Source organism: Oncorhynchus keta, chromosome 34 (genome assembly GCF_023373465.1).
Source record: "Oncorhynchus keta strain PuntledgeMale-10-30-2019 chromosome 34, Oket_V2, whole genome shotgun sequence".
NCBI lineage: Eukaryota > Metazoa > Chordata > Actinopteri > Salmoniformes > Salmonidae > Oncorhynchus > Oncorhynchus keta.
This window is the reverse complement of record NC_068454.1, coordinates 26704445-26732111: the sequence shown is the minus strand read 5'-3', so window position 1 is coordinate 26732111 and position 27667 is coordinate 26704445. Positions and strand designations below refer to the sequence as shown.

Sequence of the window (27667 nt, the reverse complement as noted above, 5' to 3'; positions counted from 1 at the left end):
TCAGGAATTTACGACCTCTGACCACAGCAGCCTAGTTGAAGGAGGCAAGGGGGAGGCAGAGGGAGAGGGGGATGGTTGCTATACTCAAAGAGGCCAATGTCATGACACTGCCCTTCCAGTACCTACAGTGAAATAATATTACTTCAGTAGTCCTCTATTATGATAAAAACAATTATATCTCATTTAGCTCTGTTGTGGAAATTCTACACAGGTACACTCAAAGTCAATCTTAAATGAATCATTCTTTATTGTCAGTTAACCGAAGAGGTTCCAACAAACTTGATGCACCATAGTACACGTCTGTCAGGAGCTCTGTTGGGCAGTCCCGTCAGATGTCTTATATACTGCTTGCACAGACAAGTTACATAGGGTTGGTTCCTGTATGTGTCTGGCACCGTCTCCTATCTTAACTTATAGAACATATTCTTGGTGTGCTGCCAGATGCTCCTACGGAGAGGGTCATGTCGCCCATCATATCTTTACCAAGCACATACAGGAACCAAGTATTATTTATGACAGGAAAGACAAGATTAACATTTTCAAGGCTATCTCATCACATGATAAATGTTCCATCACAGCTCATTAGTACACCCTTGTGATTAAATATATATGTATCTATTGTAGGTCCTAGGATACAACAATGAATCATGTTGAACTAACAAATACCCTCAAATGATTCCTTACCATTTAGAACAATGAACACCTTGTGAAACAGCTGTGGAATCCAACCTGGCAAGATTTATGATTTAAATATATAAACGTTAATATTTATTTGGTACAGTTGTGTCATACATTTTTTCACATATTATTTTTACACTCACGTGGTATCATAGACTGAAATACTGAATTCTGGTGTGTGGAATGGAGAGGAGGTGGCTGCTGTGTGGGTGGGAAGTTCTGCCTGTCGCTTGTTCTCAACAGCCAGCCAGTCTCGGAAGGGTGATTTGAAGAGGGAGACTGAAGTCCCGGCACTGCTGTACTCTCATTGTTCTGAGTGTTTGCAGTGCTAGTGTTTTTAGTTTATCTTTGTATCTCACATACTATATTGTGTGCCCAGTTTGATAGAGCAAGACAACTTTCTTAGCAGATAATGACAACATGACAATAACAGTAGGTGTAGATGTAATGAGAAGTTGGAGGGTGGTTGGTAATGGAGGACATGAGGTGGATCCATGTCTGAATGTTAGGCAGAGCCCATAGGTCCTGGAGAACAGGAGCAGAGTTAAAAGGAACAGGGTAGGAGACAGAGATGGAAACAATAAACACAAACAAGTTACACTTTACTGTGAGAAAATGTTATGGATTAGTGCAGTGTTATAAATGGGAGATGTGTACTTTTCAACCGTTTTTGAAGGTATAGCCTATCTTAAGCTGGTCCCCCTCCAACTCAGAGCACAGGGAATCAGACTGATCCAAACTCACTGGTTCTGGTGGATGGGATACCTCCTGCGGGCCTCGGACAGTCGATGGTCCTAAAGTCATTTGGAGAGATAAATTGAAGAAGTACATTTTAATAAGCTCAGCATATCTACCATTTCTTGCTTTCGCAAAAGTCAACCAAAGCTTAACATACTTTGTCTATTGGGCTTTACCGAAGTGTAGGGCGTCAGGGCTTTCAGTGGACGACAGTCCAACTGTTCCAACTGGAGAAGATTGTTGGCTTCCAACGAGGTAACCTTAGGAAGACAAAGAGAAAAATATCAGTTAGGGAAACTAAAATTAGCTTCAAGTTATTTTGTGTCCAAATGAAAATAGTTATTATATTAGATTTTTATATTCGCCTTAACAGATGACCCCAGCTAGGAGTGTCGTGGAAATTTCCTGTATTTACCAAATCATGAGAGCAAACCACACACAAGTCAGAGTTATCACAAAGTCCATCTTTAATTATATGAGCTCCATCACAACCCTGTGACTCTCAGATCAATTCAGTGTCTATAAATGAATTCTCTGAGAGTCCCTTACACATTGCAACTGAGATCCTTTATAGCAAAGACACACATAGCCAGACAGCATTGGCCATAATTTATCATTCAGCTTTGTCTCCTAAACTATGTTCTTTTCTCAAACTCAGAACCATAAAACAAATCCTCATATCAACAGGCATATATCAAATCCACCCTATCTCGACAAGATCACAGAGACACATTGACTGGCACACAGACATTGTGGAGCCAAGAGATACACGCTTGACCTCTCCCCTCTCTCCGGCCCAAGTAACTTAGTCCTGACAGAGAACAGATAATTGCAAACCCGGCCACAGTATTATACAAAAATAAACATTCTGATGAGAAGTAACTTACAAACATATTATGAATATTAAACATCTTACATATGTTACCAACTAATTCTGATTATTCCCCAACAGGAGCCAAAGAGCAGCGGGGTTTCGTCTTCCTTTCGTCCTTCTTTCAAACCAAGTCGTTTGCCCGGATGTCGAAGCACTTGGTCCCTTTCTTGATTGTCCTACGGTAGCTCTGCTTCTGTTTCTCCTGCGCCTTGTCGATATTCAGTCTCACCTTGAGTGATAACAGAAATAAATGCAATTATATTTAATTTTATTACAAATACATTTCTTACAAATCTTTTGGACGGCCAGAAAATATATTAACAGAGGACAATCATTTGTACATGGTTAAAAACATCCACATCTTTCTCAGCCTGTGCCTGAAGGTGGTCTTCCACCACATCAGGTGGGGTTTCAGTAAACTGAAAGTACATTATACAAAAATAGCGATAGACAAACAACAACACAAGGTCAATAACACATTTTAAAGACTACAGTATATGCTATAATTGCTTATATAATTGCATTGTTTACCTCAATCATCAGCTGTGGCTCCAGTCCGTACTGTAAGCGATTAGGGCGAGTACACGGTGGAGGCCTGGACGCTGCTGTTGTGTGCAAAGAGAATTACCTTCAGGTTGTCTTCCCACCATTGCTGGTACACGTCATGGGACTTGCCCATGGTAGTGTTGAGGGTCTGGTTGGTCTGTTCATCCGAACCTGGAGGAAGGGTAAGGAAAGGGATATCTATTGGCAATGGAAGTTTTAAAATATATCTTATTATGTACCATCGAAAATCAAAAACAAATTGTAAAAAATTAACAAAGCAAACCATTGGTGACAGAATATAACCTACAGTATAACATCGGTACCCTGTTCCAGAGTTCACGGGTGTTGAATATGTCCATCATCACCTTGGAGGTGGCCTCGCCAGTCCCATCCTTGATGGGTATCATAGAAAAACTAAATCCATTTTTGGTTCCAAGCACTCTTTTTATTTGATTACTGAAGGGAATTTAGAGTTCAGCACGTTCGCTTCCTTTACTGACCGTAATGGGTATTGCCTCCACCCACTTGGTAAAGTGATCGGTCGCCGTCAGACATCAGCTGTTGCCATCGATATCGTGAAGGGGCCAATGAGGTCCACCGCTAACATTTAAAGTGTTAGAAAGAAGATTTTATTCTTACCCGTAGCTGTGTCACACAGTATGCAGATTTTCATATTTGTAAGGATACTGACACACACACATTCTCTAATATTGAACACTTCTGTGGTCAAATAAAGCAACCATTACAAAACAACTAATCAGGGAAAATGTGAATTCTGAGACTTACTGATCATGTGCCATGGTGAAACAACCTTAATAGGCTTCAATTCCGACGCCACAGTCTTCATCGTCTCAAACATCTGGTAGGCTATAGACAGGTACTGACATTTAAGCACAAAGTGACAAATTGAAGCATTGTGTGCTCTTTGTTATGACATTCATTGAAATCATAATAATTTCAGATATAATAGAATGGGATTGATAAACAAAAGGTTGTTTCACTTGCCGAGCTGTCCACATCCTGGACAATCCCACGCCAGAAGAAGCGTAGTTTGATTTTGGCAGTAACGTGCTTCACCTCGAAATGGCCAACATGCATCTCAGTCAGTCCTGTGTGGATGGTCATCCTTCCTCCATAGGTACAGGTGATTGCCTAACAAGTTGGAAGAGAAGAGTTGCTGAAACACTCAAGTCTAAGTACATTTGCACTGCTGTCTTACTCACTTTGTTGCTCTCTCTCCATGTCTCTCTCTCTGTCTTCCACTCTCTTCCCACCCCTCTCTCTCCCTCCCTCTCTCACTTTCTTCTTTCTTTCTCTCTTTCTTCCTCTCTCTCCAAACTCTCTCTCTCTGTCTGTGTCTGTCGAATGAAGACACCTAGTTAAGAACAGCTGGAATTACCATAATTGCTTACACCTATCCATTTCATTGATCAGGTTTAACTTATAGCTAGATACAGCAATATGACAGACATATAAATTTGAAGTAGGTTGGAGACATTAAAACTCGTTTTTCAACCACTCCACACATTTCTTGTCAACAAACTATAGTTTTGGCAAGTGAGTTAGGACATCTACTTTGTGCATGACACAAGTAATTTTTCCAACAATTGTTTACAGACAGATTATTTCACTTATAATTCACTGTATCACAATTCCAGTGGGTCAGAAGTTTACATAAACTTAGTTGACTGTGCCTTTAAACAGCTTGGACAATTCCAGAAAATGATGTCATGGCTTTAGAAGCTTCTGATAGGCTAATTGATTCATTTGAGTCAATTGGAGGTGTACCTGTAGTTGAATTTCAAGGCCTACCCTTAAACTCAGTGCCTCTTTGCTTGACATCATGGGAAAATCAAAAGACATCAGCCAAGACCTCAGAAAGAAAATTGTAGACCTCCACAAGTCTGGTTCATCCTTGGGAGCAATTTCCAAATGCCTGAAGGTACCCCATTCATCTGTACAAACAATAGTACGCAAGTATAAACACATGGGACCACGCAGCCATCATACCGCTCAGGAAGGAGACGCGTTCTGTCTCCTAGAGATGAACGTACTTTGGTGCTAAAAGTGCAAATCAATCCCAGAACAATAGCAAAGGACCTTGTGAAGATGCTGGAGGAAACAGGAACAAAAGTATCTATATCGACAGTCAAATGAGTTCTATATCGACATAACCTGAAAGGCCGCTCAGCGAGGAAGAAGCCACTGCTCCAAACCGCCAAAAAAAGGCAGACTACGGTTTGCTACTGCACATGGGGACAAAGATTGTACTTTTTGGAGAAATGTCCTCTGGTCTGATGAAACAAAAATAGATCTGTTTGACCATAATGTTCATCATTATGTTTGGAGGAAAAAGGGGGAGGCATCATCCCAACCGTGAAGCACAGGGGTGGCAACATCATGTTGTGGGGGTGCTTTGCTGCAAGAGGGACTGGTGCACATTATAAAATAGATGGCTTCATGACGAAGGATAATTATGTGGGTATATTGAAGCAACATCTCAAGACATCAGTCAGGAAGTTAAAGCTTGGTCACAAATGGGTCTTTGAAATGAGATAATTATCCCAAGCAAACTTCCAAAGTTGTGGCAAAATGGCTTAAGGACAACAAAGTCAAGGTATTGGAGTGGCATCACAAAGCCTTGACCTCAATCCCATAGAAAATGTGTGGGCAGAACTGAAAAAGTGTGTGCGAGCAAGGAGGCCTACAAACCTGACTCAGTTACACCAGCTTTGTCAGGAGGAATGGGCCAAAATCCACCCAATTTATTGTGGGAAGCTTGTGGAAGGCTACCTGAAACATTTGACCCAAGTTAAACAATTTAAAGGCAATGCTACCAAATATGAATTGAGTGTATGTAAACTTCCGACCCACTGGGAATGTGTTGAAAGAAATAAAAGCTGAAATAAATAATTCTCTCTACTATTATTCTGACATTTCACAGTCTTAAAATAAAGTGGTGATCCTAACTGACCTAAGACAGGTAATTTTTACTACGATTAAATGTCAGGCTTTGTGAAAAACTGAGTTGAAATGTATTTGTCTGCGGTGTATGTAAACTTCCGACATCAACTGTAGATTCAACAATAATTTAAGCTTTCTGCCATTATAAGACATGTCTATGTCCTGGAAAGTTGGCTGTTTATTAAAGATTTTATTTATTTTTACTTAACCTTTATTTAACTAGTCTTTATTTAACTTAGTTAGTTAAGAACAAATTAATATTTACAAAAACGGCCTACCAAAAGCCTAAAGGCCTCCTGTTTGGACAGGGCATGGGATAAAAAATGTCATATAGAAATATAGGACAAAACACACATCATGGCCTACAGTAAGACAACAACATAGCAAAGCAGCAACACATAATAGCACAGCATGGTAGCAACACAACATGACAACAACATGGTAGCAACACAACATGGTAGTAGCATAAAACATGGTACAAACATAATTGGGCACATACAACAGCACAAAGGGCAAGAAGGTAGAGACAACAATACATAATGTAAAACTGCGCAACTGTCAGTAAGAGTGTCCATGATTGAGTCTTTGAATGAAGAGATTGAGATAAAACTGTCCAGTTTGAGTGTTTGTTGCATTTCGTTCCAGTCACTAGCTGCAGCGAACTGAAAAGACGAGCGACCCATGGATGTGTGTGATTTGGGGACCTTTAACAGAATATGACTGGCAGAGCGGGTGTTGTATGTGGAGGATGAGGGCTGCAGTAGATATCTCAGAAAGAGGGAAGTGAGGCCTATTAGGGTTTTGTAAATAAGCATCAACCAGTGGGTCTTGCAATGAGTATACAGAGACGACCAGTTTACAGAGGAGTATAGAGTGCAGTGATGTGTCCTATAAGGAGCGTTGGTGGCAAATCTGATGGCCGAATGGTAAAGCACATCTAGTCGCTCGAGAGCACCCTTACCTGCCGATCTATAAATTATATCTCCGTAATCTAGCATGGGTAGGATGGTAATCTGCATCAGGGTTAAAAGAGGAGCGATTACAATAGAGGAAGCTGGGGTGAAAGAGGAGCGAATACAATAGAGGAAACCAAGTCTAGATTTAACTTTAGCCTGCAGCTTTGATATGTGCTGAGAGAAGGACAGTGTACTGTCTAGCCATACTCCCAAGTACTTGTACAAGCTCTAAACCCTCAGAGCTAGTAATCACACCGGTGGTGAGAAGTGCATTCTTCTTACCAAACCTTTGTTTTGGAGGTGTTCAGAACAAGGTTAAGGGTAGAGAAAGCTTGTTGGACACTAGGAAAGCTTTGTGTAGAGCGTTTAACACAAAATCTGGGGAGGGGACAGCTGAGCATAAGACTATCATCTGCATATAAATGGATGAGAGAGCTTCCTTATGCCTGAGCTATGTTTTTGATGTAAATTGAGAAGAGCGTGGGGCCTAGGATCGAGCCTTGGGGGTACTCCCTTGGTGACAGGCAGTGGCTGAGACAGCAGATGTTCTGACTTTATACACTGCACTCTTTGAGGGAGGTAGTTAGCAAACCAGGCCAAAGATCCCTCAGAGACACCAATACTCCTTAGCCGGCCGACATGAATGGAATGGTCTACCGTATAAAAAGCTTTGGCCAAGTCAATAAAAATAGCAACACAACATTGCTTAGAATAAATGGCGACGTCATTGAGGACCTTTAAGGTTACAGTGACACATCCATGACCTGAGAGGAAACCAGATTGCGTACCTGAGAGAGTACTATAGACATCAAGAAAGCCAGTCAGTTGATTATTGACAAGTTTTTTCGGCACGTGATAAACATGGCAAAATAGAAAGTCTATAACAGTTAGGATCAGCTTGATCTCCCCCTTTAAATGAGGGAAAAACTGTGGCTGCCTTCCAAGCCATGGAAACCTCCCCAGAGAGGAGAGACAGGTTAAAAAGGTCAGAGATAGGCTTGGCGATGATAGGGGCAGCAACCCGAAGGAAGAAAGGGTCTTAACTATCTGACCCAGATGTTTTTGGGGGTCAAGTTTAAGGAGCTCCTTTTGCACCTAGGACTCAGTGACTGCCTGCAGGGAGAAACTTTGTAGCAGGCAGGGGGAAAAGAGGGAGAAGCATCGGTGCTGGTCGCATTAGAATGGGTGGGAGATGAGGACAGGCAAGGATGCATGTCTGAGTCAAATAGGAATCCTGACTTAAGTAAAACCTCTTAGAGCTACCCCCCTACTTTTTTCAATTTCCGCCTGAAGACATACCCAAATCTAACTGCCTGTCGCTCAGGCACAGAACCAAGGATATGCATATCATTGGTACCATTTGAAAGAAAACACTCTGAAGTTTGTGTAAATGTGAATTGAATGTAGAAGAATATAACACAATATATCTGGTTTAGATAATACATTTACATTTTATAATACAAATAGATTTTTATTGCTGTATCATCACCTTTAAAATGAACAAGACAAAACAAACATTCAGATAGGATGATGGGGACAATTTCAGTGAAAAACATAAGAGGGCAACAGTACTTGTGCAAAGTTTCAGAATGATAACTTCCAAAATGAGTGTGCTACATGACATTTATCATGAAGTCGCCGAGGTGTCCCACACAAGTTGCCCAAATGTACCCAAGTGGCCAAATTGGTGAAGTTATACATTTTGAATGGAATAACTATATACAAAATACCAAAATGGTATTCTAACACACCCCCCCAAAAAAATTTGAAAAAACATGAAGAAAAAAAATACATTTACAAAATAACACTTTCAATATTTGGAAGACCCTCAGTCCTCTACACTATATTGTTCTGCTGATGCCAGGTGCCATAGCAGTCTCTTTCTGCTGTAAAGCAGAGGGTCACCAAGCATGTGGTGCAGGTGATGGGGGACTTCATTTTGCAAAGAACACAGCGACGCATCCATGCTGTGCCCTTTTGGCCCTGAGGCACATCCATGCCTGCAGAAATACATTTGGGCAGATGAACACCACTTGTGGCAGGAGCTGGATGAACCAGCTTCAGTGGGGGATGGACACCTCGGCACTGGGGGCTCCCATTCAGAGTCAGTTTCACATATGAGCCCTGTATCAACAGGTATAATAAACAGATATATATAGAGTACAGGGAACATAAGGTTTAATATATTATTATAGACATGCTAGATCTACTGTCTAATTTATATTATGACATTTCAGCTAGATCTACTGTCTCTATTATATTATGACAGACCAGCTGTATCTACTGTCTCCATTTCACTTTGGCCATTGTTGTGGGCCTGCCCTCCCATCAACAGCCTCAAATAGGCTATTTCATTTCACAAATAATATTTTATATTATTAATTTCAAACAACGGCATTAGTATGAGAAGAACTTACCAGTCCAAAACGATGTCCTCTCCGTTCAAAAAATATTCCTCAATTTGGGAATCGCGAAATTGATCGAGGACGATTCATTTGTTCTAAAATTGTGTGTACATCTGTATATCTAGACTTAGATTTAGCTTTCCCTGACTTAGTCGCCATACTGATTGATATATAAACAGCTGAATATGCGCTTTACCAAAACAATGCTGTGCGCAACATGCGTGGCTCCTTCCGGTATGAATCGTCAATGGCGAATGAACCTCTTTACGCCAGAGTTTACTACATGGGTTGGTCTTCCAACACATAAACATTACATATTGCCGTTTACTTCAGCTCATTGGCTATCTACCCAGCTAGATTTCAAGACGATCAGTGGTCATTGGGTTAAAATACAGTCAATCAACGAAACAGCGGGCATATCATTGGTGCACAATGATGTCATTACTTGTTGTCTTCAAATCGGTTTCTTTCAGTCAATACGTCCAGCGAAATGACCCATCAGGTTTGGTTGTATTACAAACAAGGGTCACCAAGCATGTGGTGCAGCTGATGTTACAAACAAACCAGTTGATCGCAATGAAACCAAACATGACTGGAAAAGTCACATTTTGTGTGTGTATTTACCTCAAATGTGTCGTCGAAAATGGAATGAGACAGAATTCACGACACAAGCGGTTCACAAAATATTTCGTGTTAGGCTATAAAAATGGATTTTATCAAACAAAAGACCATTCATTGTGTAACAATGAGCATTGGGATTGCAAACAGAGGAAGATCGTCAAAGGTAAACAATTTATTTTATTGTAGTTCGTGATTTTGTTATGCCTGTGCTGGTTGAAATAGTTGTTTTTTTATTGGGGCTCTATCCTCAGATAATCGCATCGTATTCTTTCACAGTAAATCCTTTCTTAAATCTGACAACGCAGTTGGATTATCAAGATACTAGGCTTTCGAAACTTGTGAGACACTTGTATTTTCATGAATGTTTAATATGACTATTTATGTAGCGATCACCGTATGTTGTCGAATTTCATCCCGCTACCGTGTTCGGTGTGCAGAGAGGTTAATGAAGTGGTGATTAAAGAGCTCAGCCATGTGCTTCTTGTCAGTAACAACCACATCATCAACATTAAGGGACATGGGCAGGTGTGAGGAGAAGGGATTATTTTCCAGGTCTTTAACCGCTTTCCAGAAATTCTTGGAGTTAGACCCATAGAGAGAGAACTGCTCCTTAGAGTAACTATCTTTGGCCTTCCGGATAGCCTGAGTGTACTTATTTCTCATTTGCCTGAACGAGAGCCAGTCAGCCTGAGTATGCGTGTACCGAGCCTTTCGCCAAATGCAATTTTTGAGGTGGAGTAACTCTGCAAGATCAAGGTCAAACCAGGGGCTGAACCTGTTTTTAATTCTCATTTTCTTTATGGGGGTGTGTTTCAATACCACTGAAAATATCAAAAAAGAAGGTCAAAGCATCTTTGACAGAAGGGATCAAGCTGATTCTATACCATTTTACAGAGGCCAGTTCATGAAGGAAAGCTTGCTCATTAAAGTTTTTTAGCACGCGTCTATGACAAATCAGGACAGGTAATTTCATTGAGCAGCCATCACAAACACATGCTGTAAAACAGTGATCACTAAGGTCATTACAGAAAACACCAAACTGATACCTATCAGGATTATTTGTGAGGATAACGTTGAGGAGAGTAGCCTTTTCTGGAGTGTTTGGAGTCATACCTTGTGGGATTGGTAATAATCTGAGAAAGATTTAGGGAGTCCCATTACTCATAGGCTTGGTCAGGTGGTTTAAGCATGTCCCAGTTTAGGTCACCTAGCAGGACAAATTCAGATTTAGTGTAAGGGGCCAGGACAGAGCTGAGGGCAGGTAGGGTACAGGCCAGTGCTGATGGACTATGATAGCACCCAGCAACAGTCAACAAAGAGCTATTTGAAAGTTTAATGCTTAAAACCAGCTAATTAAATTGTTTGAGCACGGACTTGGTGGAGACAACCGAGCACTGAAGGTGATCCTTGGTAAAGATTGCCACTACCCCACCTTTGGAAGATCTGTCTTGCCGAAAAAGGTTATAACCAGAAAGTTTAACATCAGTATTCAAAACACTCTTCCTTAATTAACCACGTCTCAGTAATGACCAACACATCTGGATTAGAGCTGTGAACGAACCCACGCTTTCAATTGACCCATTATAGGTAATAAGCTTCTAGTGTTAACGTGCAGAAAACCCATATCAGGATAAAGGTAAGACCCAGATGCAGACGGTGTCGAAGTAACAATGTTTATTACAGCAACAGGGGCAAAGGTACAGGATGGCAGACAGGCTCAGGGTCAGGTCAGGCAGAGGATCGGTAATCCAGAGGTGGGGCAAAGGTACAGGATGGCAGACAGGCTCAGGGTCAGGTCAGGCAGAGGATCGGTAATCCAGAGGTGGGGCAAAGGTACAGGATGGCAGACAGGCTGAGGGTCAGGTCAGGCAGAGGTCGGTAATCCAGAGGTGGGGCAAAGGTACAGGATGGCAGGCAGGGTCAGGGACAGGCAGAGTGGTCAGGCGGGCGGGCTCAGTGTCAGGACAGGCAAGGGTCAAAACCAGCAGAACGAGAAAAGAGAGGCTGGGAAAAAGCAGGAGCTGAAATAGAAAACGCTTGTTGACTTGACAAACAAGATGAACTTGCAACAAAGAAACAGAGAACACCGATGTAAATACACAGGGGATAATGGGGAAGATGGGCGACACCTGGAGGGGGGTAGAGACAATCACAAAGACTGGAAGCAGATTGAAACAGATCAGGGTGTGACAACCCAAGTCAGAATTGGAGATGGCAACAGTAGATGGGCCAGGGTGTACATGCACATTTCCAGATATCATCAACAGTAATACAATCAAAGCACATCAGAGGACAGAGAGAGCTCTGCAGTGCTGATTTATGACATCTGAATGTGCATTAGATGTCAAAAAGATCATATTGTACAGCAATTTCATCAGGTAACATGAATACAAAGCCGGCGAGAGGAGGTTAGAATAGGATGGGAGGGAGAGACATGCCAGGGCAGACAGTGAACAGATCACCAGGTGGAATCCAAGCAGCAGAGCAGCAGGCAACAGGAGTAGGTGTCTCACCCACTTGGGAGAAGCATTTATTTCTAGAGGCAGATTTCTTGTAGAAAATGCAAGGGATGGTCTTTGAAAAGCAGGAGAGGGCTTCAAAGAGGGCTTCAAAGACTCCTGCAACTTGTTGAGCCCAAAGACCTTGACACCTCTCACTTCACACCTTAGTGCCCAATTGAAGTTGTATCTGGTCTGTCCTAGCATGCCTGGCAGCCTTAACTCAGCATTTATTCCCCATACAGTACAATATATTATTGTAATATGCTTTTTTTTCTTTTTCTTGGCTTTTGAAAATATCAGACCAAACACTACTCACTCAATTCCAGGTTGGATGGTGTCCTCAGGTCTCTGCTGTTTGTTTGCTAGAGCACCCTCCATATAGCTTGGAAAGGGAAATCCTTGATAGCAGTAATCCCTCCAGGTATCTTTTGCCAAAATTAGGTTGTATGTTTGGAGTTTTGATCTGGAGCAAAGACCATGCTGTTACTTAAGTCATCCTAATCACATTTGCGCATGTTAGCTCACCCGTCCCGGTATAAAGGACACCGATCCTGTAGAGGTTATTAAACACAACCATTATGTTTCAAGTTCAAATCAGGATATAGGAAATTAGGATAAATTAGGAAATAAAATTCTTGCTAACTTCACCCATATTTGATTATTGCAAAAAAAGTAGTGTGTAGTTCCAGTAGTTAACTACACCGCTACATGGCAAAATAAAGGTAATTCACTACAAAAACACTACCTTGATTTGAATTTACTACCACCAAGCTACTGCAAAATGTAGTTCAATTGCCAACATGTAGTTCACTATTCCCCAACACTGCCAGGTAAACAGTTGTGCAGCAGACCAAGAATCCCAGGAGTATCTTTACAGGCTGTTTCAGTATCTCTGCCTCGCGGTGGACAGAACAGAAAAGACAAAAATCAAAAAACAAGTTGGCCAATATGTTGAGAATGGCGTGAGGCCTGTTGACTATAGCAAAGGTCAAGACATCCATCTTGATACAGGTATGCTTAATTTCTGACAAGAGAGAGGAATATGTTGGCAGGGATATCTTCTCTCTCAGCTTCCAGGTGCTCAGCACCTCACCAGTGCCAGGGATTTCAGGGTCTCACTCAGGCAACAACAGATCAAAGGAAGTGTAGCATAACCTATTTACATCATAGATACAGAAATTAATGAGCTGTAACAAACTAAAAAACAAACAATGTAAATGTAGAACATTACATGAGCTTCATAAGGCATTAATAAAATGATCTTAGTGCCTTCAGAAAATATTAATACTTCTTGACCTATTCTACATTTTGTTCTCATAGCCTGAATTCAAAATGGATTAAATATATTTTTCTACACACAATACCCCAAAATGACAAAGTTAAATTAAAACTGCCCACATTCCACATCTTCTATTGTAAGCAACTCCAGTGTAGATTTGGCCTTGTGTTTTAGGTTATTGTCCTGCTAAAAGGTGAATCTTATCTCCCAGTGTCTGGTGGAAAGTAGAATGAACCAGGTTTTTCCCTCTAGCATTTTGCCTGTGCTATGCTCCATTGCATTTCTTTTTCATCCTGAAAAACTCCCGTCCTTAACGATTACAAGCATACCCAAAGCAAGATGCTGTCACCACTATGCTTGAAAATATATAGAGTGGTACTCAGTAATGTGTTGTATGGGATTTACTCCAAACATAACATTTAATTTCCCTATCTTACAGATAATTGTAGAAGTGGGGTAGAGAGATGAGGTAGTGTCTCAAAAAACATGTTAAATACTATTATTGCACACAGAGTCCATGCAACTGATCATGTGACTTGTTAAATACATTTTATCAGTTTGCATAACAAAGGGGTTGAATACTTATTGACTCAAGACATTTCAGCTTTTTATTTGTAATTCAATCAAATGTATTTATTAAGTCCTTTTTACATCAGCCGACGTCACAAAGTGCTATGCAGAAAGCCAGCCTAAAACCCCAAACAGTAAGCAGTGCAGATGTAGAAGTAAGGTGGCAAGGAAAAACTCCCCAGAAAGGCAGGAACCTAGGATGAAACCTAGAGAAGAACCGGGCTCTGATGGGTGACCAGTCCTCTGACTTTGCCGGGTGGAGAGTACATGGCCAACATGTTCAAACGTTCATAGATGACCAGCAGGGTCAAATAATAATAATCACAGTGGTTGTATAGGGTGCAACCTCAGGAGTAAATGTCAGTTGGCTTTTCATAGCCGATCATTCAGAGTTAGAGACAGCAGGTGCGTTAGAGAGAGAGTCGAAAACAGCAGGCCCAGGATAAGGTAGCACATCCGGTAAACAGGTCAGGGTTCCATAGCCACAGGCAGAACCGTTGAAACTGGAGAAGCAGCATGACCAGGTGGACTGGGGACAGAAAGGAGTCATCAGGCCAGGTAGTCCTGAGGCATGGTCCTGGACTCAGGTCCTACGAGAGAAGAGAGAAAAGAGAGAGAGAGAGTTAGAGGGAGCATACTTAAATTCACACAGAACATCAGATAAGACAGGAGAATGCCAAGTATAGCCCACGGCACAACCCCCAGGGGGGCGCCAACCCGGGACAGGAAGACCACGTTGGTGACTCAACCTACTCAGTGACGCACCCCTCCTAAGGATGGCATGGAAGAGCACCAGTAAGCCAGTGACTCAACCACAGTAATAGGGTTAGAGGCAGAGAATCCCAGTGGAGAGAGGGGAACCAGCTAGGCAGAGACAGCGAGGGCGGTTTCGTCGCTCCAGTGCCTTTCCGTTCACCTTTGTACCCCTGGACCAGACTACACTCAATCATAGGACCTACTGAAGAGATGAGTCTTCAATAAAGACTTTAAGGTTGAGACCGAGTCTGAGTCTCTCACATGGATAGGCAGACCATTCCATAAAAATGGAGCTCTATAGCAGAAAGCCCTGCCTCCAACTGTTTGCTTAGAAATTCAAGGGACAACAAGGAGGCCTGTGTCTTGTGACCGAAGCATACGTGTAGGTATGTACGGCAGGACCAAATCGGAAAGATAGGTAGGAGCAAGCCCATGTAATGATTTGTATGTTAGCAGTAAAACCTTGACATAATTCATTTGTAAACATAAAACATAATTCTACTTTGACATTGTGTGTATTTTAAATTCAGACTTTAACACAACAAAATGTGGAAAAAGTCAAAGGGTGTGAATACTTTCTGAAGGCACTGTATATGCAGTCAGTGTTGACAGGGCGATTACACTTTTTATTGGGGCCTGATGGACTACAACAACAATTCTGAAGGGATCTTGTCCAACTCACAGATTTACAGTTTTCTGAGGTATATCTATTAGGGAGGCATGGTATATCGTCCTTCATATCGTTATCAGGCGATAATGGCTAGAAAAACATAATATCAGTATTGAATCACCTGGAATGAGTTAACCATCTTTATAATATTTTTCTGCAAAACTGACAGATGCCCAACTGAAGCAGTTTAATATTGGAGAAAAACAAAAAAAGGTACAGTGTAGCACATGCCTGGGATATGGAAAACACCTTAAATGTACTGTAACCTGGTTTGCATCTAGGATACAGATGGAAAACACAGGGCCAAGTCAACAAGTAAAAATAAATAAAAAAAAGGAAAAATAAATTAACACAGTATACTACTCATTTGTAAAACAGGTTATCACATAGCTACATTATGGAGCAGTTTCACAGACCCAGATTAAATGAAGATAACTAATTATTCCTTTAATGTTAATCTCTAGTGGACAGACGTATAAAATGAGTAGCTGACGCCACTTCATGTGATATTAGTTCTGGGTTGAGAAAATGTTCTAACTAGACTAGCGAAGTCTCCGCCCCTCTAAACTGAAACTCTGACAGTTTCGGGCAAGTCTACGGCCAAATATCCCTTTCCCTTTCATAATTCAAAAGATGTGAGCACCTGCAAAATCGTGATTTGTCCAAATGATCAGTTACTTTTTAGTTGTCAATTTCCAGAGTCTGTCGACAAATACTACATTAATTTACGTTACCTGCATCTGTCCAAGAGCCATTACAGTACCACACAACTTCAATGACCTTACAGTCTGTACAGTCTGCAATACCTATTTTGCCAACTGGGCTGGACCCCATTTACAGCCGGTATGGGGTACGGAGCCCTTCCGATTCTTCACGACTGGACTACCGACGGTATCTGCTCGAGGGGGTCACTCAACTGGCTCCTTCATCGCGACGTCCCTTGAATGCCTATCTGCTAGCCGCGGCCCGCTAGCTGTCTAGAGCATATCGGACTGTTCGCTAATAGGTCCATCGGCCAATTTCTCGCGCCACTATTTCTGTTTTGCCATTCGGCCTGGGCCCCTTTTACTACACAAAGCCCTGCTTGTCCATCATGACTGGACTACCAACGTAATCTGCCCGAGGGTTTTTTTCCCAACAGGCCCCTCCATCGCGACATCCCCTGAATGCCCATCTGCTAGCCTGCTAGCCACGGACCGCTAGCTGTCTAGAGCATATTGGACTGTTAGCTGAATAGATCCATTTGACAGTTGGACTGGACCCCTCTGCTACAAGAAACCCAAATAATCCATCACGACTGGTCTATTGACGGAACCTCACGAGGAGGCTAAACTTGACTGTAGAGGCTCTAGCCCTGCTCGATATGCCTTAACCAATAATTTAGTTCCACCACCCACATGCGATGACGTCACCTGGTTTAAATGTTTCTAGAGACGATATCTCTCTCTTCATCACTCAATGCCTAGGTTTACCTCCAATGTACTCTCTTCCTACCATACCTTTGTCTATACATTACGCCTTGAAGCTATTCTATCGCACCCAGAAACCTGCTCCTTACTCTCTGTCCGAACTTACTAGGGGACCAGTTGTTATAGCCTTTAGCCGTACCCTTATCCTACTCCTCCTCTGTTCCTCTGGTGATGTAGAGGTTAATCCAGGACCTGCAGTGCCTAGCTCCACTCCTACTCCCCAGGTTCTCTCATTTGTTGACTTCTGTAACCGTAAAAGCCTTGGTTTCATGCATGTTAGCCTTAGAAGCCTCCTCCCTAAGTTTGTTTTATTCACTGCTTTAGCACACTCTGCCAACCTGGATGTTTTAGCTGTGTCTGAATCCTGGCTTAGGAAAACCACCAAAAACCCTGAAATTTCCATCCCTAACTATAACATTTTCCACCAAGATAGAACTGGCAAAGGGGGTGGAGATGCAATCTACTGCAGAGATAGCCTGCAGAGTTCCAACTATCCAGGACTGTACCCAAACAATTCGAGCTTCTACTTTTAAAAATCCACCTTTCCTGGAACACGTCTCTCACCATTGCCACTTGCTATAGACCACCCTCTGCCCCCAGCTGTACCCTGGGCACCATATGTGAACTGATTGCCCCCATCTATCTTCAGAGATCATGCTGCTAGGTGACCTAAACTGGGGCATGCTTAATACCCCGGCCATCCTACAATCTAAGCTTGTTGCCCTCAATCTCACACAAATTATCAATGAACCTACCAGGTACAACACCAAATTCGTAAACACGGGCACCCTCATAAATATCATCCTAACCAACCTGCCCCCCCAATACACCTCTGCTGTTTTCAACCAAGATCTCAGCAATCTCTGCCTCATTGCCTGCATCCGCAATGGATCTGCGGTCAAACGACCACCCCTCATCAATGTCAAACGCTCCCGAAAACACTTCAGCGAGCAGGCCTTTAACCTGTTAGTCCTATAGGGGCAGTATTTCATTTTTGGATAAAAAGACGTGCCCGTTTTAAGCGCAATATTTTGTCACGAAAAGATGCTCGACTATGCTTGGAATTGATAGTTTTGGAAAGAAGACACTGACGTTTCCAGAACTGCAAAGATTTTCACTGTGAGTGCCATAGAACAAAATCTACAGGCAAAACCAAGATGTTTGAGTGACCAGGAAATCAACAGGATTTCTGGAGGCACGTTTTCCATGATCTCCTTATATGGCTGTGAATGCGACAGGAATGAACGGACACTTCCTATCGTTTCCCCCAGGTGTCTGCAGCATTGTGACGTATTTGTAGGCATATCATTGGAAGATTGACCATAAGAGCCTACAATTACCAAGTGTCCCGCACGGTGTCTGCGTGGAAATTGGTGCGCAAAAGTCAGGTACCAGTATTTTCCCATCCTAATCAGAGAAGAATGCACGCTTCCAGGGAAGGCATTTCAATGAAGAGATATGACAAAACACCTTGAGGATTGATTCAAACAACGTTTTCCATGTTTCAGTCGATATTATGGAGTTAATTCGGAAAAAAGTTCGACGTTTAGGTGACTGAATTTTCGGTTAGTTTCGGTAGCCAAATGCATAGTAACAAAACGGAACGTTGTGTCCTACACAAGCATCTTTCAGGAAAAACTGGACATCTGCTATGTAACTGAGTCTCCTCATTGAAACATCTGAAGTTCTTCAAAGGTAAATTATTTTATTTGATCCCTTTGCTGGTTTTTGTGAATGTTGCGTGCTAAATGCTAACGCTAAATGCTAAGCTAGCTATCACCACTCTTACACAAATTATTGATTTTCTCTGGTTCTAAAGCATATTTTGAAAATCTGAGACGACAGGATTGTTAAGAAAAGGATAAGCTTGAGGACAGGCATATTTATTTAATTTCATTTGCAATTTTCAGAAATCGCTAATGTTGCGTTATGGTAATGAGCTTGAGGCTGTAGTCACGATCCCGCATGCGGGATGGGGCGGCCTTGGCCAGGGTATCCTGGAAAGATATTTACCTCATCCCGTTAGTAGAGGATGCCTGGTTATTCTTTAAAAGTTCCTTCCTCACCATCTTAAATAAGCATGCTCCATTAAAAAAAAAAATTGAGCCAGGAACAGATTAGCCCTTGGTTAACTCCAGACCTGCCTGCCTTTGACCAGCACAAAAACATCCTGTGGCGTTCTGCATTAGCATCGAATAGCCCCTGTGATATACAACTTTTCAGGGAAGTTAGGAACCAATATACACAGTCAGTTAAGGAAAGCTAGCTTTTTCAAACAGACATTTTCATCCTCAAAAAGGTTCTGGGACAATGTACAGTACCTCCTTCCAGCTGCCCATTACACTGAGGCTAGGAAACACTGTCACCACCGATAAATCCACCATAATTGAGAATTTCAATAAGAATCTTTCTACGGCTGGCCATGCTTTCCACCTGGCTGCCCCTACCCCAGTCTTTTGCCCGGCACCCCCCACAGCAACTCACCCAAGCCTCCCCCATTTCTCCTACACCCAAATCCAAATAGCTGATGTCTGAAAGAGCTGCAAAATCTGGACCCCTACAAATCAGCCGGGCTAGACAATCTGGACCCTCTCTTTCTAAAATGATCTGCTGAAATTGTTGCAACCCCTATTACTAGCCTGTTCAACCTCTCTTTCGTATCGTCTGGGATTACCATAGATTGGGAAGCTGCCACGATCATCCCCCTCTTCAAAGGGGGAGACACTAGACCCAAACTGCTACAGACCTATTTCTATCCTACCCTGCCTTTCTAAGGTCTTTGAAAGCCAAGTTAACAAACAGATTACCGACCATTTCGAATCCCACCGTACCTTCTCCGCCATGCAATCTGGTTTCAGAGCTGGTCATGGGTGCACCTCAGCCACGCTCAAGGTCCTAAACGATATCATATCCGCCATCAATAAGAGACATTACTGCGCAGTCCTATTCATCGACCTGGCCAAGGCTTTAGACTCTGTCAATCACCACATTTTTAAAATCGGCAGACTAAACAGCCTTGGTTTCTCAAATGACTGCCTCACCAACTACTTCTCTGATAGGGTTCAGTTTGTTAAATCGTAGGGCCTGTTATCTGGACCTCTAGCAGTCTATGGGGGTGCCACAGGCTTCAATTCTCAGGCCGACTCTCTTCTCTGTATAGATCAATGATGTCGCTCTTGTTTCTGGTGATTCTCTGACCCACCTCTACGGAGACGGCACCGTTCTGTATACTTCTGGCCCTTCTTTGGACACTGTGTTAATTAACCTCCAGACGACCTTCAACGCCATACAACTCTCCTTCTGTTGCCTCCAACTGCTCTTAAATGCAAGTAAAACTAAATGCATGCTCTTCAACCGATCGCTGCCAGCACCTGCCCGCCCGTCCAGCATCACTACTCTGGACGGTTCTGACTTAGGTATTTGTAGTTGTCCACATATTCTAGGTGTCTGGTTAGACTGTAAACTCTCCTTCCAGACTCACATTAAGCATCTCCAATCCATAATTAAATCTAGAATTGGCTTCCAATTTCGCAACAAAGCATCCTTCACTCATGCTGCCAAACATACCCTCGTAAAACCATCCTACCGATCCTCGACTTCGGCGATGTCATTTACAAAATAGCCTCCAACACCCTACTCAACAAATTGGATGCAGTCTATCGCAGTGCCATCCGTTTCGTCACCAAAGGCCCATATACTACCCACCATTGCGACCTGTACGTTCTCGTTGGCTGGCCCTTGCTTCATACTCGTCGCCAAATCAACTGGCTCCAGGTCTTCTACAAGTCTCTGCTAGGTAAAGCCCCGCTTTATCTCAGCTCTCTGGTCACCATAGCAGCACCCACCCGTAGCACGCACTCCAGCAGGTATATCTCACTAGTCACCCCCAAAGCCAATTCCCCCTTTGGCCGCCTTTCTTTCCAGTTCTCTGCTGCCAATGACTGGAATGAACTGCAAAAATCACTGAAGCTGGAGACTCATATCTCCCTCACTAGCTTTAAGCACCAGCTGTCAGAGCAGCTCACAGATCACTGCACCTGTACATAGCCCACCTGTAATATAGCCCATCCAACTACCTCATCCCCATACTGTATTTATTTATTTATTTATTTATCTTGCTCCTTTGCACCCCAGTATCTCTACTTGCACATTCATCTTCTGCATATCAATCACACCAGTGTTTAATTGGTATATTGTAATTACTTTGCCACCATGGCCTATTTCTTGCCTTATCTTACCTCATTCGATTTTTTTTACTGTATTATTGACTATATGTTTGTTTATTCCATCTGTGACTAAAGTGTTGTTGTGTCGAACTGCTTTGCTTTATTCTTGGCCAGGTTGTAAATGAGAACTTGTTCTCAACTAGCCTACCTAGTTAAATAAAGGTGAAGTGATGAAAAATTAATTACAAAAAAATCCAGGTGAAAGCTATGATCCCTTATTGATGTCACTTGTTAAATCCACTTCCATCAGTGTAGATGAAGGGGAGGAGACAGACTGAAGGATTTTTAAGCCTTGAGATAACTGAGACAAGGATTGTGTTTGTCTGCCATGCAGAGTGTGAATGGTCAAGACAAAATATTGATGTGTCTTTGAATGGGGTATGGTAGTCGTTGGCAGGCACACCAGTTTGAGTGTGTCAAGAACTAAAATGCTGATGGGTTTTTCACGCTCAACAGTTCCCTGCGTGTATAAAAAAAATGGTCCACCACGGAAAGGACATCCAGCCAACTTGACAACTGTGGGAAACATCAGAGTCAACATAGGCCAGTATCCCTGTGGAACACTTTGGTCACCTTGTAGTCCATGCCCCAACAAATTGAGGCTATTCTGAGGGACAAGGGGGGTGCAACTCAATATTAGAAAGGTGTTCTTAATGTTTTGTATACTCTGTGTATGTGTATTCATTGTATTTATGGTATAGAGCTGTGGGCAGGAATAATCTTGGTGTTGTATGAAGAAATCATCCACATGGAAGATGAAAGTAGAGCAAATGCTCAGTATGGGTGATTCCCAATATAATCTCCTTTCTCCTGGAGTGTGTACTCTTTCACCACTTCCCACACATCTAAAAGCATTGGATTGGTGGAGACATGGGCTACTGGGAGTTTCCACACTATTTCTTATACCAGTCATTTCCTTTCAAATCCGGGAAGGAAAGTGAACAAGTGCACACTTTTGGATGGAAGTAGCAGATCATTTGGACATAGCCCATATCACTATGAGATGAACAACACATAATGTCTGTATGTACAATTGCTGTCAGATGTCAGATGAGGCTTAACCCAAACCCCTGCCTTGTGGCTATGCCAGGTCCATTTTTTTTTTTTTTTTTTACCTTTATTTAACCAGGCAAGTCAGTTAAGAACACATTCTTATTTTCAATGACGGCCTAGGAACAGTGGGTTAACTGCCTGTTCAGGGGCAGAACGACAGATTTGTACCTTGTCAGCTCGGGGGTTTGAACTTGCAACCTTCTGGTTACTAGTCCAACGCTCTAACCACTAGGCTACGCTGCCGCCCCTACAGGGGTTTGGGGTAGCCCATGAGCCCTACAGGGACATGCTATCCTTCTCCACGCAATCTGTGACTTATGTTCACAAGATAATAACCAGAGACCTATAAGGTTACCAGTAGAGGCTGCTGAGGGGAGGACGGCTCATAATAATGAGCGGAACAGAGCAAATGGAATGTTATCAAACACATAGAAACCATGCGTTTGATGTATTTTCTACCATTCCACTGATTTTGCTCCAGCCATTACCACAACCCATCCTCCCCAATTAAGGTGGCACCAACCTCGTGGCGGTTACTTCATTGGAATTGTACATAAAACATCATGCCATTATGCACAAATATGTAAGTTAACCTTTTGAAATACAGGCTGATTGCCTAGATGTTACTCTCTAAGATTCTATGAAAAGTGTTGGTATACACTTGGAGATTGAAAACATTTTACCTGAATTCGAAGGGCACAATGACAGGGACTGATGCACACAACTCATGTCTCGTCACAGTCTGACAAGGCTCCATGGCCGTTAGAATGGGTTGCGTGTGCGAGCACTTGCACGCGGGTGTGCAAAGGGCAGTGCAGTCACTCCTGTTTGAACAGTTTGTCAAGGTATTCCGCGCCAAGCGGGCGGAGAGGGTTGGCTTCATCCTGGGGAAATTGGGGCCTAACGGCCAAGAGGAGAAGCCAGGCTTTGGCTTTGTAGGCCAAGAGGCACAATATTACTCATTGCATGAGGGAGGCAAAATCTGAAACCTATTCCACCAGATTGTACCTAAGGGTGGTATTCTGCTGCATTGCAGAGTCCACTTGAATACTTAGAGTACTGATGTTGGACACGTGAGTTTCGCACTTGGTCCTTTTGGTCTCAAACTTATCTGTCATGCTTTGCAGATTGAGGCCTTAAGTACAGAGCGAGAGATTCAGTGATGAGATTTCCATCTTCATCACCTGAGTTCTGTCATCATTCATTTGTTCAGTGACTTCAATGAGTTCTGCTGACCTGTCATCCAACTTAGTCATTGGGTTCATTAACTGATCATCTTTGGTCTGCAGCAATTTGTAGAAGAACAGTGTTACTATGAGTAACGTTCAACAAAACTGCATGTTATCAAGTTCTGCGCTCCTGTTTGTAGATAACTTGTGAGAATTATTTTAGGCAGCAGAATGTTTCCCTTCTCTGCATTTGTCATCAGTTTCCCGGTTCGCTCCACCTGTCCCTTTATGTCTACCGTTACCTTCAGCTGTGTACTGGCGTATTGGACCAATGCCATTCTCGGATGGCAAGACATCAGGGCTAGACTTGAGAGAACTTTTACAAGGCCTGCGCCCGATGATTGATTTTGGAGAGCGTTGTTCGCAATTTCTGCTATTTTTCCGCTAATGGCATAATTAGGGTTGGTATTGCTGCTGTGGTCAGAGATCAATCCATTTATGGGTAGAGGTTCACCAATTAGCGGGCATACATAGGAACAGTTCTGCCCCTGAACAAGGGAGTTATCCCACTGTTCCTAGGTCATCATTGTAAATAAAAATGTGTTCATAAAACTGACTTGCCTAGTTACATGTAGAAAATAAAACTCTGGCTAGTTAAATAAGTAAAGTAGATAGCAGTGTCTTCCTATTTAACAATATTTTCTAATATTGAGAAAAATATATGCTGAGCACTTGTTGGCTGCTTTTCCTTTACTCTGCGGTCCAACTCAACCCGAACCATCTCAATTGGGTTAAGGTCAGGTGATTGTGGAGGCCAGGTCATCTGATGCAGCACTCCATCACTCTCCTTCTTGGTCAAATATCCCTTAAAGCCTGGAGGTGTGTTGGGTCGTTGTCCTGTTGAAAAACAAATGATAGTCCCACTAAGCACAAACCAGATGGGATGGTGTTTTGCTTCAGAATTCTGTGGTATCCATGCTGGTCACCAGCAAGCACCCCCACACAATCACACCTCCTCCATGCTTCGTGGTGGGAACCACACATGCAGAGATCATCCATTCACCTACTCCTATGGACAGATATTCAAATCTTCACCTCGTCTCACAAATATATGGTGGATGGAACCAAAAATCTCAAATTTGGACTCAACAGACCAAACGACAGATTTCCACTTGTCTAATGTCCATTGCTCGTGTTTCTTGGCCCAAGCAAGCCTCTTCATATAATTGGTGTCCTTCAGTAGTTTCTTTGAAGCAATTCGACCATGGAGGCCTGATTTCACGTAGTCTCCTCTGAACAGTTGATGTTTAGATGTGTCTGTTACTTGAACTCTGTGAATAATTTATTTGGGCTGCAATGTGAGGCTGGTAACTAATGAACTTATCCTCTGCAGCAGAGGTAACTCTGAGTCTTCCTTTCCTGTGGCGATCCTCATGAGAGCCAGTTTCATTGTTATCGAGCTTAGTTTTTGCGATTGCACTTTAAGAAACATTCAAAGTTGTTGAAATGTTCTGTATTGACTGACCTTCATGGTCTTAAAGTAATGATGGACTGTCATTTCTCTTTGCTTGTTTGAGCTGTTCTTGCCATAATATGGACTTGGTATTTTACCAAATAATGCTAGCTTTATATATCACACCTACCTTGTCACAACAACTGATTGGCTCAAACGCAATAACAAATAAACTTATAACAAGGCACACCTGTTCATTGAAATGCATTCCAAATGAAGGTGGTTGATAGTTGATATGTTCAACACTTTTTTTGTTTTCTGCATGATTCGATTTTTTATTTCATAAAAATATTAGACATTATCACATACATGTTTTGTAAGTCGTGGGTTATTAGCCATTGCGGTCTAGTGTGGGTGAACAAACAGCTGACCCCCGCACCATTAAAATCCACAGATACAGTGCCTTGCAAAAGTATTCATCCCCCTCGGCATTTCTTATTTTGTTGCATTACAACCTGTAATTTAAGTTGATTTTTATTTGGATTTCATGTAATAGACACATCTCGTTTCAAAAGAAATCAACTGAAAAGTGGTGCGTGCATATGTAGTCACCACCTTTGCTATGAAGCCCCTAAATAAGATTTGGTGCAACAAATTACCTTCAGAAGTCAGATAATTAGTTAGATGAAGTCCACCTGTGTGGAATCTAAGTGTCACATGATCTATATCTATCTATCTATATATATATTGTTCTGAAAGGCACCAAAGTCTGCAACACCATTAAGCAAGGGACACCACCAAGACCAAGGACCAAGGAGCTCTCCAAACAGGTCAGGAACAAAGTTGTGGAGAAGCAAAGATCAGGATAGGGTTACAAAAAAATATCAGAAAACTTTGAACATCCCACGGAGTACCATTAAATCCACTATTAAAAAAATGGAAAGACTATGGCACCACAAACCTGCCAAGAGAGGGCCGCCCGCCAAAACTCACGGATACGGCAAGGAGGGGAGGCAAAGAGACCACGGATAACCCTGAAGGAGCTGAAAAGCTCCACAGCAGAGATGTGAATCTGTCCATAGGACCACTTTAAGCCGTACACCACAGAGCTGGGCATTACGGAAGAGTGGCCAGAAAAAAAGCCATTGCTTAAAGAAAAAAAACAAGCAGACATGTTTGGTGTTCACCAAAACGCATGTGGTAGACTCCCCAAACATATGGAAGATGGTACTCTGGTTAAATGAGACTAAAATGCAGCTTTTTGGCCATCAAGGAAAATGCTATGTCTGGCGCAAACTCAACACCTCATCATCCCGAGAATATCATCCCCACAGTGAAGCATGGTGGTGGCAGCATATCCATCGGCAGGGACTTGGAAACTGGCCAGAATTGACATAATTATGGATGGCACTAAATACAGGGAAATTCTTGAGGGATACCGGTTTCAGTCTTAAAGAGATTTGAGGCTGGGACGGAGGTTCACCATCCAGCAGGACAATGACCCTAAGCATACTGTTACGAATCCCTTTTGGCCCAACAGTCTAGGGGGGATGGTAATGAGACCCGTAACATAACTCAGGCAAATTATAATAGTGACAAAGTAAAAGTGTGAACGAAATATCCAGGACAACTGAAATCTACCGTCAAACTCAAGGTTTATTGTAAAACACACGGTAATGGGGGGAGCAGGAAAAGGGGCTGAGCTGGACCCAAGGAAAGAAACAATAAGTATTCAAAAACACCCCTAGCTAGACTAGCCTACTTTATTAACAACAGCTAACTAACCAAAAAATACAGTGGGTGGTCCGCCCAATTCTAACTAGTGCATTTAAAAGTCTACCTACGGGTAGTGTATGCCCATGGGCAACTTGTCTTTGTTTCCCCTTTTCCCACTAGCAAACACCATAACAAAAACAATACTCACAGGTGATGAAAGTGCTATGGAGGTGCTCAAACAAAAGAGAGGTCAATACACAAAGAGTGAGTGAAACACAGAGGCCTACAGACATGGCATTTACAGAGAGATTGCGCTCCAGAGCAAACAACTGACAGGGTTTTTAAACCAAGGGAAAGGAACTGTGATAGGGTAGGAAACGGGAGGAGGTGTGTCTTCTGATTGATGATTGGATTGGTGACTGATTGGGGAGTGATGATTTTCACCTGTGAGGGGAGAAGGAGAGAAAAGAACACAGGATACACACACACACACACAGGATACTGGTATCCGTAACACATACTGTTAAAGCAACACTTGAGTGTTTGAAGGGGAAACATTTAAATGTCTTGGAATGGCCTAGTCATATCCGAGGCCTCAATCCAATTGAGAATCTGTGGTAGATTGCTGTATACCAGTGGAACCCATCCAACTTGAAGAAGCTGTAGCAGTTTTGCCTTGAAGAATGGGCAAAAATGCCAGTGGCTAGATGTGCCAAGCTTATAGAGACATACCCCAAGAGACTTGCAGCTGTAATTGCTGCTAAAGGTGGCTCTACAACGTATTAACTTTGGGGGGGGGTGAATAGTTATGCAAGTTTCCTTTTTTTGTCTTATTTCTTGTTTTACAATAAAATATATTTTGCATCTTCAAAGTGGTAAAAAAAACTGCCAAGGGGGGTGAATACTTTCGCAAGCCACTGTACACACATGCACACACACACACACACACACACACACACACACACACACACACACACAAACAACACACACTTCTAGAGCAATTAGACATGAATCCACACGTTA

The 27667-nt window shown here is 42.4% G+C and overlaps 1 long non-coding RNA gene across 1 annotated transcript; it reads right to left on the bottom strand.

Moving 5' to 3' along the window:
• Positions 1–319: 319 nt before the first annotated feature.
• Positions 320–26949, bottom strand: LOC118366885 (uncharacterized). The gene is made up of 6 exons (XR_004822044.2): positions 26853–26949; positions 2822–3007; positions 2333–2519; positions 1574–1676; positions 1423–1472; positions 320–1203 (listed from the first exon to the last, which is right to left on the bottom strand). It is a non-coding gene; the product is annotated as an uncharacterized LOC118366885 (long non-coding RNA).
• Between the last annotated feature and the right edge of the window lie 718 nt (positions 26950–27667).